Below are 12,604 nucleotides of genomic sequence, written 5' to 3' on the forward strand. Positions count from 1 at the left end.
CATAAGCAAACCCTCCTTGTCAGACATATGGTTTTACTGTTAAATGGGAAAATATGGTTAGTTCCATCCTAGATCATGAAAGCTTACTGCTACATAGAAAGATGATTTAGAAATTTACCTTCCATAAATATTTACAACATAAAACTTGGATTTCTTTGCCCAGTATCAGACTTCAGCCTATTAATTGATTTTTAAGTTGCTAATGGACTTGATACCAATTATTCACTATGTACTAAACTTCACAGAATTCTAGGCCAAACCGACTATTAAAGAATAGCTTAATGCACCATAATGTAAGCTCCAAAAAGTCAACAGAATTTCTTTTTTAATCTATTTTCACTAATGTTCCCCAAGGCCTTAAAACATTGCCTGGCTTTCGGCTGTCTTCGGTAAATGTTTGCGGAACGAATGGATGTAACTTTATTCACCAACATCATCATGGGCCTCATTCTTATGTGAACTAAGATTTATTCATCATTTATTAGGTTCCAAGTAATGGGGTAAGTTTTGTTTGTTTTGTTGAATAGCACAATCCTATTTAATCTCAATAACTTACGTGGTAAATATATTGTTAATTTCATGTTACAAATAACATATCCATATGAGGAGGAAAGCAAGACTGAGTATTTAAGGAACTTGCCCAAAGTCACAAAACCAGGAGTAGGATCCACATGGTGGCATAATGCCAGGTGATTAGAGTAGTCTCAGTAAACATTTGTTGAATAGATTCAAACCCTCATGCCAAAATAAGCAGCTTCCTTTTCTTTCTGGCTAATAAAACACATTGTGTAAAGAAAGCTTAGAAAAGAACTTTGAGGGGGCTGGCCCAGTGGCCAAATGGTTAAGTTCGCATGCTCCGCTTTGGTGGCCCAGAGTTTCGCTGGTTCAAGTCCTGGGCACGGACATGGCACCGCTCATCTGGCCATGCTGAGGCAGCATCCCACATGCCAAAACTGGAAGGACCCACAACTAAAAATACACAGCTATGTACCGGGAGGCTTTGGGAGAAAGAGGAAAAATGAAATCTTTGAAAAAAAAGAACTTTGAAAACTGTCTTCCTGCTATCATGGAAAATGAGGAATTGACACTCACTCAGGTACAGATACAAGACCATCCACTAGTCAGAGAATATTTCTGGGCTCATATGCTTTCCTATGTGGGTAGAGCCAAAAGGGATGTGGAATGAGGTTGTCTCAAAGGAAGCTGGTAGTCCCCCCAAATTCTGTGTTATCATAAGAAAGGGACTCCCATATCCACTGGTGCCCCCTACAGAGCAGATATAAGCCTTGCTCTTAGCTCATAGACCCCAAGTGGGACCCCATAGGTCATTGGGTATCAGAGCCTTTTCCTTCCCCCTGACTTCCTGTATTAACCAGAAGGCAAATGCTGGATAAGAGAACAACAGCTCTCTCACTGCCCTAGCTCTGTGCCAAGAACTGAGCTCCCATAGCTTTCATAAAGTGGTCCTTCCATTTTGGATCTGGGAGAAGCTGAAGTGAATTCGAATTAGTTGAGTCAGCATCTGGGAAAGGCTGCAGAGATTAGGTCAAGTGAGACATCTTCTGAGAAGTGTTAGCTTACCACTCCCTTCTAAAGTAACCCCTCCGCCCTGCCCTCTCTTCACTCCCTGCCACTCTCTCTCCCCTGACTCCATCTGTCTAAGTAGCACTATGTGCACTCTGTGGCCACAGGGACCATTGATTGTGTGTCTTGACCAACTGTGTATTCCTGTATCAAAAGAAGAAAAAAAAACCAGGGTCTGGCACATAGTAGGTATTCAATAAATACATTCTGAATAAACGAGTAAGTCCATTTGGACTCAAGTAGTCAATGCTAACTGACAGAGCACAGGGCCCTCCCCTATCTTTGCTGCAGAGGCTGAGCCCTTCAGGGTACTCCTCATCCAGCATTTTTCTCTTTCTTTTTTAAAAACCATTTCCATAGTTTCTTGCCCTGCTATCTAAATGTAATAGTTGTGGGGAGTACCAGACCAGCTCTAGAGGACCTTTGGATAACAAAGTCAGAAAAGGCAAATTGGTCCCCCAGAGCATTTCCAGAAATTGTGAGTTGCAATCCGAGCAATCTTATGAGTTCAGCGGTCAAGTTTGAGGCATGAGGGATAATGAGATCATCTGTTATCAACTTGAACTCTAGCACTCTTACAGTATTTATCATCCATTGATCTATACACTGCTTTGTTTTTTGGTTCCAATGACCTGTGTGTGCACATATATGCATGGGCAAGCATGTGCACATGTATTGGCCTCTGGAACCAGACTAAACTGGGATAGACTCCTGGCTCTTCCTTTCAATGGTTGGGTAAGCTTGAACAAGTTACATATTACTTGCTATCTTCACTTTCTTCATGTATAAAATGGAGCTAATCATATTGACTTCACAAAACAGATTTTGAGATTAAAAGAGGGAATGCATTTAAGTACCTAGAAAGAAATTATCAACAGTTAGAGCTCACTGATGTTAGCTCTCTGCCAGTTACTACCCTGCCAGTAACCATCTCATCAGCCTGACTCTCCTTCTCTTTAACCCATTGTTTGTTAGTTATCCAGGGATAAGTGGCATAGTGGAAAGTACAGCTGGCCTGGGAAGAAATAGAGTCAAGCTCAAGTTCTGCCTCATATTAGCTGTCTGACTTTAGACAGACCACTTGAGGGTTCTATGAATGAGCTATGTGTCCTAGGACAATAAATATCTCTGAACTTCACAATTTTAGGAGTAAACTTGAGACTTTATTAATTTTAATCTTCCTACCACCCATATCTGAGTGTCTATAAGAAGGATGAATGTAGGTCGCAATGTGGGCATGCTCTTCATCACAGTCATCTGAAGGACGAGTACAAAGAATAAATTGCTTTTGGAATCTACTCTCTGAGCCTCATTGCCTCATTTCCTCATTTGCCAAAAGGGAATAATATCTTTTTGTAGGGTTACTCTAACTAGGTAAGGAATATACATATTTATCCCAGCTTCAATGGGATATTAATGGCTTCTGAACATGAAGGGGGAGTAACTTAAGTTATAAAGTGCACTTGTCTCTCTTCCTCATTATATTCTAAAGTCCACTGAAGACCAGGTCAGTGTCTTTTTAACTTGTAGCCAATATCTAAAGGCACAAAGGCCAAGAGGAGATATTTAAAGAGTGTTTGTTTAGTGAATGCATTGCTCAAGATCACATTTAATAAATAGCAGAACTAGTTCTGGAACATAGGTTTTCTTTACCCCTAAACTCATGTTGCATGGAGGAAGGGGGACTAAACCTCAAATTTTATGTAGAATGAATAGAAGTAGGAATATAAACTTAGGCAGGTGACACTAGCAAGAAATATGGGACCCTGCTTCTTTGTAATAAGATATATTCTGCTTGTAGCCATTTGCTTGCTAATAGGGGATTTGGAAAGTGCGGTGAGCAAAAGGTTAAAAAGTAGTGGTTCCTTGGGTCCGCCTGCATGGCAGAGTGGTTAAAGTCCCGTGCACTCCACTTTGGTGGCGCACTCCACTTTGGGGTTCATGGGTTCAGATCTGGGGCGCAGACCTACTCCACTCATCAGCCACACTGTGGAGGCATCCCACATGCAAAGTAGAGGAAAATTGGCACAGATGTTAGCTCAGGGCGAATCTTCCTCAAACAAACAAACAAATAAATAAATAAATAAAAGAGGAAGATTGACAATAGATATTAGCTCAGCGCAAACCTTCCTCATTAATTAAAAAAAAAAGTAGTGGTTCCCAAATTTTGCTGTACATTTCAATTACCTGGGGATCTGTAAAAATTACTGATGTGTGACTCCTACAACATTGAGAGTTCATTGGTATGGAGTGCTACTAGGGCATCAGGAGCTTTCAAACCTCCTTAAGCCATTCTAATTGCAACAAAGTTTGGCAATCACCAGGTTAAAGTGTAAGAAAGCTTTCATCATCTCATTGCATATGTGTATAGCCTCTGCTGCTGCCCTCCACTAGAAATCCAAGATTGAAGTACCCAGATGAACCCTCCCAATAGTCGTCTCTTTAGAGCACATTACCCTCTGGGACACATTAGATCATATGACCCTCCCCTTGTCCCCTTCTGATCTCCTCTTCCTGTCCTGCTTTTTTGAAGTTGGCCTTTTTCTCTCCAGCCCCACTGCCATTATCCTAGCAGAGAGCCTGGAGCCAAGCTTGCAGGGTTAGGCAATAAGCCTTTCAAAGGTCCTGTCACCCTAGCTGTGTCTGGATCCACAGCTTCAGGTTTCAGATTCCTCTTCATTTGCACCATCAATATTGATCAATTACTCCTAGGATGCCAATTCTCCCAACTGCACTACTGGTTCCTGAACTTCATCATCCTAAAGTTCAGGTGGCAAAGGGGAAAATTACAAAAAGATGTGGCATGGAATCTTAGTTCCACATGTTCCTCCATCAGCTCTTGGGCACTATTTCTACAGGTCAAAACCCTATGTCGCTTTATGAACCACAAGTGCCAAGTCTCTTCATGAAATCTTTCCCAATCTCTCAATCAGATGTGATTTCTCCTCACTTTGAGCCCCCATGAAACTTGACCAATCCAGCTGCAGCATAATCTGGTTCAAGGGCATTATATTCAAGAATTCTTGGATTACATTCCACACACATTCCCTACTAACACTGTGACTTTCTGTGAGTTGCTTAGCCTTCCTGAAGCAAAGTTCCCTTATTTATAAATTTTTCTTTGAAGGGAAGATCGATATAATGTATGTAAAGTATCTAACTCAGTGTCTGATACATATTAGACATGTAATAAACAGTAGCTATTATTTTACTCTTTTTATGGGCCAAATCACATTTTGCCTTACACTAAAGTTTTTTAAAGACTTCTTTGAGTACAGTTTTTCTATGATGGATACCATTAAGATGTGACTGCAGTTTATTTATTTTTTAATAATCTGCAGTAAAGATGTATGCATTTGAGGCATATATTCATAAATCTCTTTATTTAAAGAAATATTTAAGAATGACCTCATATTTATTTTGACTCATATATCAGTAACATTTTTCTAGATCGTGAGCAAGGTGGTATATGTACGAACTCCACATAGACGACATCCAAAACATCCTTGAATAATTTAAGGTATGTGCGGTAGGATGACGCTTATTCTATGCAGACTGCTGGCAGAGAGGAAAGGATTAAAACCAAGCTGGGTGATGGAAATGATTTTCCTACAGGGAGCTGTCCCCCCATTCAGCTGTCATACCAGCTGCCACTGGCTCTGTCCTTGCAGCCTCTCAGTGAAACACAGCCTGGGTGTGCATGGATAAAAAAAGAGAACCCAGAAAGGAACAGTGGGGTTTATGCTCTATTCTCCAAATACACTAATTCATCACTCTCTCATTATCTGAAAGTCAGGGAGCTAACAATGTAACAAACTCCTTGTTCATAGATTTAAAATGTACCTGTGTAATATAACTTTGCCAAAAGGGACCTCCACATTGATCCATAGACAAGGGCTTTCCCCACAGTTTCCATACTGGAAAATAAATGACTCAATGTACTTAAAAATTTAAGAAAAAATTGTTTTAGAAGAGATCTTAGTTGGAAAATGTGTGAAAAGGTATTTATGAAATTCAATATTGTGGGGCTCTAGTCTACAGAACTAACAAAATTGATCAGTTCCAATGTGATTTACTTTCTACTAACAGTCTCTTACCCGTTTCTTGCACAATTTCTGTTTTCCAGGAAGATAACTATCTATCATCTTTGCTTTGTGAAGAGTGACATTTAAATTTGATTCTAGTCAATAATTTAAGATCTTGCATTTTTATATGCTGAGTAACTTTGTCTGGTCAAGTAAGGATTCAGCTCTAGGTACAATACAAGCAACCCAGAGCAAATACATTTGTCAATACATCTACTATATATTTTTCTATTCACCCAATTCAGGTAATATATAAATAATAAAAAGAGAATAGGTGTGATGGTATCCTGATTACAATGCTATAATCCAGAAATGTCTACCTAGAATTCTGAATTATTTGTGCCAAAATTGCTAATGCATACACAACATAGTATACATACAAAAATCTGTACTTTAAAGAGTTTCAACTTTTATTGAAAATGTAAAAGAATAACCAAAATACTAGGAAAACCTTTGATGGAGTGTCTGGGTATTCCAAAAACAGTACCTCATCTGTATGAGTAATCTTAATAAGCCTCTAGAAAAACGCAGTGAAAACTAGTATAATGAATGAGTCAAGTTGCACACATTGGAATGAAAAGACAAAGTTTAGAATTTAAAAGTTCTTTTCAACCTTATTCTGTAAAATTTAAAATTGTATCTAAAAATAGTTTGACGGGCGTAAATATTTGTTCTAGCCAATTCAATATAAATACACATTTTAATTTTAAATCTGCCATTATTGGCATGTGTTTGACTACGTGTGGACCTTTACAAACTTTGTTAAAATGACTTTTAAAAAATCATAATCCCGTTTAACACTTCCAAAGGTACATTATCATACGCCTTCACGGCAGTGAGAAATCTGAGGAAAAACCCTTGAACTCTACAACGGGCAGTGGAGCTGTTCCCCTCTTACCAGCCGCCTCATTTCTTCAGCGAAGCCCAACTACAAACTTCCTTTGCTTGACTCTTAACACTGAGCTAAGAGTCTATATATACTCAGGCCTCCAGTTCGGGGAAGCCCTTCGCGGCCAATCAGGGCTTCCCGATCTATTGCGTCACACCTCCCCCCTGGGTGTGACGTCAAAGGCAATCCCAGGCCAGCCACGTGGGTTGGAGGAGCGTTTCTGGGCAGCTGTTCCGGAGACACCCGGCAGCAACGGTCCCGCAAGGGTGGGGAATTGGGCAGGGAGGGGCAGACAGGGCTCCTACGCACACCTTCTGGGAACACAACTGTGGCAGCTCGCTCGCCCCGGAGGCGCGCAGGGTCGGTGAGTCCAAGTACACAGCGCGGGCGTTTAGGGGATGGAGGGAGTGGCGCAGGGGAAGCTGGCACCTAAGGCTATGTAATAGGACCCAGGTCTTGTAAACCCTCCTGCCCAGGCACCGCCTCTCAGCTCCCAGTGCCTCTTTCCAGCCTTAATTATCCTTTCAGCGCCGTTTCCCCTCGGCCGCGTTTCCTTGGCCTGGGGAAAAAGCCTCTCTCGCCTCCCCGTTCTCGCCCTCACACAGACCCTCCTTTCAGACCCGCCCTCCTGTTCACAGGGACCCATTTCGGAGCCCTAGCTCACGCTGGGCGGGAACCAGCGTGACGAATTCCGCCCAAGGTGTTGATTATCCACCCCAACCCAGCCTCTGGCTCGCCTCCCACCTTCACCCGATTCTCACGAACCCCCGCCCCCAGCCCCAGGCTAGGCCCTCGGGACGGCGTCCCCAAACCCCCACCCGGCCGTGCCCCACGATGCAGCTGCGGAAAGAAGCGCCAGCGTGCTCGGTGCCACGTCGGAATTGGCTCTCGGGACGTTGCAGCTGCCGGGAGGCAGCGCGCGGTCCCCACGCACGGCCGGCCCCCGGGCGGCGCGGGCGGGCCGGGTGCGGAGAGGAGGGATGCGCGCCCGCCTCCCGCTCGGGTCTGCGTGTGCCACTGCCAGCGTTAGGGACCCCTGGCCCGAGTAAGGCTTCCGGAGCCTGGCTGAGCCCGGACAGACGCAGCCTGACGCTTTAATAGGTTGCAGAGAGTGCAAAGGAGGGGAGGCCGGGGAAAGAGGGGGAGTGGCCCAGCGAGGCCGGTAGCTGCAAGGAGGTGGCGAAGGACCCTCCTTCTCTGGGGTCCTAGCTCCGCGGAGCTGGGAGCCTGGCTCGCTTTAACCCTTTGCATTCCAAGTGAGAAGCGGGCTTCTCACTTAGAAGTAAAACGCGGTGGGCTCTTCCAGGGTTTTCCTCCTTACATAGAGCCTAAGGGAAAAAAGAAGGGAAGGGATGGGAAGGTAGAGGGGATGGGAGAGGCTGTGCGACATGGATTTTCCCTACACTGCAGAAATTCTTGTTTCCTAACTCCGGAGCCCCTCTGCGCCTCCGGAAGATGCAGAGTGGAAAAGTACATCCCGGGACGTGCAGGCTTTCCCAGGCAGAGAGGTTACCTGTGTTCCCAGAAAGGCAGCGGATTTCTGGAGAGCGCCACAGGGATGGGAAAAGACAGAGCTATATTGCTAAGCCTGACAGTGATCTGAAATATCCCCTGATTTTCAGTCTGTTGGAAATTTTCAGACCTCAAACTTGGCTGTCAAAAACTGACTTAAAAATTTAACACTTATGTGGATAATTTCTCCTTTCTCCCTGGCCTATTCGAGGACCCTCCTCCTTCACCAAAACGCGCCCATGTAACGTACCTTGTTCAGCTCTTGGTCATAAAGTTGTCCTCAGCCTGTCTGTGTGGTCCCGGAGGGTCGGTGGCGGGCAGTTTCCAAAATTGAGGTAATAAGAGATCAGATGAATTTGAGACGACCGGCCAAAAAAAATAAAAAATTTAAAAACAACATTTAAAAAGGGTGGGGGAGTCTTAAATGTTTGGTTCTCCCCCACTTTCAAAGGAAATTTCACTGCTGTTCTTTTTAATATTTCCGTTGCACAGCAGTCTTCTAATTCTCAAAAGAAAAATGTATGCTTTAAAAATAAATTAACTGTTTATTTTTTTCTTTGCTCCAGTCCCCCCTCCCCGGATACCGGAAAGTCTCTTCTCTTTTTCGTATCAAAAAAAGCCCGGTGAAGACTCTGCAGAACCCAGGAAGCGCAGAATCGGGAGAAAGTCTTTGGCTGGGGCTGGTTCAAGACCCTGCTTCAATGGGCTGCTGGAAGCCAGGACTGGGTAATTCTTTCCAGACGTCTTGACTTCTCCTTGCTCGCTGTTGTTGCCTTTCTGCCTCCTCCAACTTAAGGGGGTCTTAACAAGTGAGCTGGTGGGTCTTTTAATAGGGCGGAGGAGGGAGTGGGGGGTGAGGGGAGTGGAGAAGGAGGTGCGGACTGGGGAACCGGAGGGGAGGGAACTGGGAGCGCGGGCGGGGGGGCGGGGGGGGGCGGGCGGGAGGCGGGGAGGGGGAGAGGGAGAAAGAGAAATTGGCCATTCAAAGCTCTCTCTGAGCTAGAGGCCGGTTCTAAACGCCAATGAATTCAATTAACTTGATTGCTAACGTGTGCAGAGAAACTCAGTGCCCGCATGCTGGCCACCACCTGATTCCCTCCTTTCCTCCAGGGGTGAAGCCCCGGGGCCACGCTTTGTAGACATCCCAACTCCTCTCGGAGTTACAGGGATTTCCTCTTCGCGATAAACTCTCCGTGCTAAGTAATTTGCGTGAAGGCCAAATGGTGCCCTTAGGCTAAGTAACCGCCTGGAGGAGAAAGAGCTGGGCGGTGTGTGTGTGTGTGTGTGTGTGTGTGTGTGTGTGTGTGTGTGTGTTTACGTACACCTGGAGCCTCCGAAAGCCGGCTCTAAAAAGTCGGCGACTGGTCTACCACTTGTTAACCCTTACTTCCCGCCAACTCAGAAGTTTCTGAGCTGATGTCAAGTGTCAAAGTCCCCCTTACACAGAAGTTTCCACATTGGGTGGGCGGAAAAAGTAGAAAAATATTGTGCTGTTTTTAAACCTAGTCCCCTACCGTAGAAATAAGCAAACGCCACGCATTATAAATAAAATATAATAAAATAAAAATCGTCCTCTGGAGGACTCGAAAGTAGCGCGCTTAAAAGAGCCATTTCTAAGGGAATGGCTTACATGACTTTTGCTTTCTTGAGAGCCTTTTAAGAAGATAACGAGTCAAAATGCTTATTTTTGCTTCGAGATGGCCCTTTCTCATCTTTCTTCCAAAGCCCCAAGGCTGGGAAGAGTTTTCTTGGTTACTTTCTTTTTTTCCATTTATTTCTCTCTGGTCCTCGCCAACAAGCCTCCTGGTGACTTAAAATGGACAGTAGGTGGCACTGTTTAGGAAAAAATGAGAGAGTTTATAAATTAATTTGGTTTGGGGAGATTCCGCTGAAATTATTATAGGGTAAAGAGATTTCTTTTCTTTTCTTTCTTTTTTTCTTCCAGGGTTCCTCTGAGGTTGGACTTCTTTCGCGCTCGATAGGCCTTGAAAACTGGGTTCCTGCTCCTTATTACATATCTGGGACAATAATGAACAGGTCAAAACAGAAAAGTCGAGTAAACTGGGAGCGATGCTTTTCAACACGTCGCGCAGGGTGTAGTGTTGGGGGATGTGATTTGAGGGCAAGAATTTTATTGCAATACTAGGTAGTCAGCCAGCCCGGTCCCCGGGGGCCGACCTGCAAAGTACTACGCGTTTCCGCCCCCCGACCCCCCCACAGCGGTTACACCTCTGGGAAGCATTACCTTGCCTGATGACTTCACACTGCTCTGGGAAACCCACTTACTAATTCTCCCCTACAAACCTTCAGGGCTTCAGCCTTTGTTTGAACCCTGCCTTAGGTGGTTCAACTCTTGAGAAACTGGCTTAAGTTTCAGAGCACAATTTCATCCACTTAATCAGACTCCTGCTTCTTGATTTTTAGTTGTACGGTAGTTTTTAAATGCTAACCTGTAATTTAAAATATATTGTCTAACTGATGTACTCTTACATATAATGTGGATTAAACTGATTTAGGGGGAGGGTGGACATCATGGAGTGTCAAGTGTCTGGCTGTGGGACCCCACAGGGGCACTTAACATCCACTCTAAACTTCCATGAATATTATATGTAATGCAGGCTTGCTGATTATTGCTTAGTAGTGCTTAACTGTTCCTGTGCTAATGGTTCAAGCAGTGAAAACATTTAGTAAAACTGTGTTTCTTTATTAATCAAAAACACATTTGTTGTTTGTTCCCTTGAACTTGTAATTCATGGCCCATAAAGCAAAAGCAAAATATTTCCTCACTGCGGATGAATGTAAAAGCTAATTACATATCCGTGCATTTCTGTCAGTTTCTCCCCCATCCCCCAAGAGAATGGGAAAGAGGCTAGAGGTGAAAGTTTACATTTAAATTCAGGGGTGAAGCAGAATACTGTATCAATCAGATTTTCTTAGGCAGGGCATCCAGAATAAGAGATTGAATAAATTCAAATCCCACCTTTGATGCGGGATTGTTTGTGTGTTCCTGGAAGCATATTTTACCTCTCTAGACCTTTATTTCCTAGTTGATAAATGGAGAAAATACCTGCTTTACAAAGTTGTTATGATGATAGAACGTGTGAAACTATGTTAGGAGATTAGTAGAGTGCCTAAGCTCTACTCTTAGGTAGAGCTTCCTAATGTAACTTAGCGTTTCCTAATTTAACCATTGTCGCTATTCAAAAACATTAGTACCCTTCTCCTGGTTTTCTATTTGTTATATTATTCTTGATAGGCATTAACTGGAGTTTCATCCTGGGCTCATTTGTTTGACCTACTTCAGCTTCCTACTGTCCCCTCACTGTCTCTCATAGATTGAATTATTCTATGTGCCCATGAATACACCCCAAACCTTTACGTTTAACCAAAATTCCTTTCTGGATTCCAGGCCTGAATTACGGCTACTAGCCATCTAGTATTGATTAATAAGCATCATATTTGGAGACGGGAGATTCAGTTTCACCAACAAGCTATAGCTTGTTTCAACCAATTGAATAACATACGATTGTCAATTTCAATTTTACCTTTCTATTTTAAACATAAGCTGTTTGGATCAGAAGATGACAGATGTTTCAGGTTTTGACATCCTAAGACATACTTCTCCAACCTACGCTTGTTATGGTTTCAACTATCCAAGACAACATAGCGAAGAACTTCAGAGGTAGGAGCTTGACCTGAGTCAACGTGAGTCTGCAGCATGCTCTTGCTAACCTCCTTCCCACAACACAGAACAAGTGTTCACCTGTCTGAGAGACCAAGTTTCCAGAAGAAGGATTCAGTACCTTCATACTTCTCTGTGTAAATGGTTCTCAAACTTTTTGGTGTGAAGTCCCTCTATACGCTCTTAAAAATTGTTGAGGACTTCAAAAAACGTGTTTATATGGGTTATATCTATCAATAGACCATATTAGAAATAAAAGCTGACCAAAAAAGTTTTAAAATATTTATTAATTAATTTAAAATAATAATAAACGCAAGGACTTGTCACCATTTTTGTGAAATGTGGCATTGTTTTCCATTTTTGCAAATCTCCACTATCTGGCTTAATATAAGACAGTTGGATTCTCATAGCTGCTTCATCATTCTATTGTTTTGATTGAAGTATATAAAGAAAATCTGGCTTCAAACAGATACATAATTGGGAAATAGAGAAGTATTTTAATAGTCTTTTTAGATAGTCTTCTGTGATACTATGTCAAAACTTGACAAATAGTAGTTTTTTTAAACTTAAGTTGTAATGGTGGATCTAAAACAATAGGAATGAGCTTTTTGTACTCTGTTACTTAAAATCTCTTTATCTTATACTTTAAATGCATCTTTTACAACCATTCATGCATTTTAATGTCCTGTATCATTTGTATTGATTACTAAGTTAGGCAGATTTTCCGAATGTTGATATATTTCATTAAAAAAACTCACAATCATTAAAATCACCACCAGTCTCATCCAAAGAGTCTTCAAATATTGAGAAGCTGTCACGGTCATGGTGGCAAATAAAGTTTTCCAAAATTCT

General features: G+C 42.8%; 1 protein-coding gene across 1 annotated transcript in view; it reads right to left on the reverse strand.

The window, feature by feature from the left end:
• Window positions 1-8,753, reverse strand: part of HAS2 (hyaluronan synthase 2) — a 28,733-nt gene extending 19,980 nt beyond the window's left edge. Inside the window, 1 exon segment of the mRNA NM_001081801.2 lies at window positions 8,321-8,753. The gene's annotated coding sequence lies outside the window, so the exon portion shown is untranslated.
• Between the last annotated feature and the right edge of the window lie 3,851 nt (window positions 8,754-12,604).

This window comes from Equus caballus, chromosome 9 (assembly GCF_041296265.1).
Source record: "Equus caballus isolate H_3958 breed thoroughbred chromosome 9, TB-T2T, whole genome shotgun sequence".
NCBI lineage: Eukaryota > Metazoa > Chordata > Mammalia > Perissodactyla > Equidae > Equus > Equus caballus.